We start from the raw sequence: 3,326 nt of genomic DNA on the forward strand, positions 1-3,326 counted from the left end.
TTCAGATGGAGCAGATTGTCAAGAGTTGTACCCCCCCCCCCCCTCCCACACACACACACGCACACACTTCAGAGCACAATGAGATTATTAATAAGAAAGTTTGGTTTTCTTTTACAGGAAAAAGCAACACTTACATGTTAAAACTTTTGTGAAAGAACTTTCTGAGAGATGTGAATATTGTTCTGAGACTGAAATGGAAAGGTGGGTGTGATTATGAAGACCTCCACACCGCACAGAGATCTAAGGTCTGTTCTAGAGAAGATCTTTTTCCAAATGAACTTGTTTAGAGAAATTACCTCAGGGATATGTGTGCTATTCCAGTCTCCACATAGAAGACACACAAAGACACACACATGCTAATACACACACACTCACACACACATGGTAATACATACACTTACACACACATTCCCTGCTGTTCTGTTCTTGCAACCGTACTGTCCATTGAGGGGGAAAATGCAGGAAAGTGAGCCACTAATAATGTGTACCAAGATTCTATTCTTAGGTTTGTCAGTCAGCATTTCCTGTACAGACTGGTTAGTACAGCAAGCTGTCATGAGGGTGTGTGTGTGTGTGTGTGTATGTGTGTGTGTAGGAAGGGAAGGACACAGTTCTGGGACCAATGGCTTCCCTCCTGCAGCATCGGAAATGCCTGGCCTAAGACTCAGAGACTGGGTTCAGATTACACGCACACACACACACACACATACACACACATGCAACAGCCAGGAAAAACACTCAAATAGAAACAAAGCCCATGAGAGTAAACAAGACGCTGCTTATATCCTCCCTCAAGAAATCACTCACACACATACACATGGTCACACGCACCCACATACACACGGTCACACGCTCACAAACATTCTCTTGTGTGGGAGTGTTACTGTATTTCGTCTCCTCTGACGCCCCGTCCTCAGTCTGCCTGGGAAGAGGAAGGGTGTTGTTGCGTAACTCTGGACAACACTGGCCAGGTCAAAGGTCAACACGGCCGATGCCAAACCCGGAGGTCATGACCCCCGGCGGGCGGTTCTTCTAGTTCATGACCCCGACAAAACAAAAGGGCAACAGGCTTACTCTCTCTCTCACACACACACCCACACACACACACAAACACACACACGCTCCTGCCTCTGTCCATCAAACACACACACACAAATGTGGCCTCCCACTTGTGCCACATCCTCACCTCCCCAGCTTCCTGTTTACACACCCTGCTGTTCCTCGCCCGCAGGCTGGTGCGGCTGCCGTCCCCATGGTTACAGTCTACGTGGCCGTAAATAAAGATCAGTCGGCCAAACGGGAAGCAGACGAGCAGCCGGTAAAACACAGCCGGTAAAACATAGCCGGTAAAACACAGCCGGTAAAACGAGCAGCCGGTAAAAAACATCCAGGCAGCCGGCAGAGAGCCGCATGCTCATTCACATCATAAAAGGGTGAAGAAAATTAGGAGGACTGACTGTTGGCTTGTATTCTGGGCTGGAGGAGGAAGAGGAGGAGGAGGAGGAGGAGGAGGAGAGGGAGGGGGGGGGGGGGGACGAGGAGCAGGAGGAGGACATGGGAGTTGGCGTGCGAGCGTTGCGGCCTCCGGGGAGGGAAGATGGCGGAGCGGAGGTTAATCACAGACATTTTCCCGTCATCCCAGTCATGCAAGTTCCGACACGCATATGAGGTCTGTAGAGAGGGGGAGGGGTGGGGGGCAGGTATGTTTGGTGACACTCATGGACCCCTCTCTCCCCCCCAACCCGACACACACTCCCCCTCTCTCGCCCCACCACCCCTGCCGTCCCTTCCCCCCCCCCCGTGACCTCGTGACCCCTGTCCTCCGCACTCAGCGTGAAGCAGGTCGTCACGTTTCCCAAGGCCCATCTTCACGCTGTCTTCATCCCGACATCTCCTATCACATCTGATTGGTTACTGTGGTTATTTGTTTTTGAGCCTGTGTCATAGTTAACCCTAACCGCTGTGGTGAACTCCGACCAGGACAGTTTAACCAACCTCCCGGTGTTTAACTCTTCTAGACAGCCTCCTCGGGAGGGATTCTCCAGCATCTCTGGGATGACAGTCATTAGCTGTTTCTATTCCTTTTGCTTCTCTGTCCTCCTCACTTGTGGATTAATGTAGCGAGACCAGGGCGCGCTCTCGGAAAGGGCTTTTCGCCATTTAAAGGGACATTATCCAACACCTACGCAGTAAATGGAGCATTATAGCTGCTGGCGGCGCTGCTGAGAGTGCAGGAAGATGCTCGGAGGAGAGGAGTTGGAGCGAGGTCATTATCTTCACCTCGTCTCACTGTGGCTTTACACTGGGGAGGAACTGGAAGAGGTGTGTCTGTTTTTATTTTTATGGTGTGTGTGTGTGTGTGTGGGGGGGGGTATGTTGTTGTGTGTTTCTGTGGCTGTTTGTGCTTTTGTGTGTGTGTGTGTGTGTTTGTGTCTGTGTGTGTGCGTGTGTAAGAATTCACAGTACAGTCGTGGCCATAAGTTTGGGGATTTTTTTCATTTTGTGTTTGCAAAGCTTGCTGGGCCTTGGCATAAAAAGACTGCTGACATCATTTCAGTAAGTCATCATCAGCACAGGGGAAAGTGTGAACTAGTTCTAGCCAGGTGAAATCACTCTATCATTCTGATTAGATTTTAAGAGCAGATTGGCTGCTGTAAAAGAAGGGACTATTTGCATATATTGAACATTTTTGCCCCCAAAAAGCTTTGAAAAATATGAAATGTGCCTCTTTTGTATTCCTGTATTTTATAGAAACATGTGAAAAGATTTTCCTCAAATACTGAACCAGCAAACTTTTCAAAACACAACATTTGTCATTGCCAAAACTTATGGCCACGACTGTACTTGGAAACCTCATACATTTTGTATGACCTTTCACCTCTCTGTTCTGGCCAGCCTGTTTAGGCTGAAACCGGAACCTTTTCTGTTTGTCTGCAGCGTCAGTTGGAAACACAAGTTAACTTCCAACTCACGGGTCACTCTTTCCCTCCATGCCAATGCCCTCAGAACCACCACTGAATGGAAATGTCAGGTCAGTCTTCTGGGCAATCATCTCTGGGATCAACCATTCCACTGGAGGGAGGGGGGGGACAGGATTGTATGCACTCGGTTCAACTTTGGTCACATCAATATTTATGACTGCCCTGTGAAATATTGTCGCCTCCGTTTTCTTTTAAGATAGAGAGTTTGGTTGAAGTTCATTTGACAGATAGTCGAGCTTGTGTTGAAGTCAACAGACTCAATCGTTTGGGACAACATTTTGGAGACCCCCCCCCCCCTGCCCCCCAGAGGGTGTGTAGTTGGTACGCCCCGGCCAGAGAGGAGAA

The sequence above is a fragment of the Hypomesus transpacificus genome, unplaced genomic scaffold (genome assembly GCF_021917145.1).
Source record: "Hypomesus transpacificus isolate Combined female unplaced genomic scaffold, fHypTra1 scaffold_385, whole genome shotgun sequence".
NCBI classification, from domain to species: domain Eukaryota; kingdom Metazoa; phylum Chordata; class Actinopteri; order Osmeriformes; family Osmeridae; genus Hypomesus; species Hypomesus transpacificus.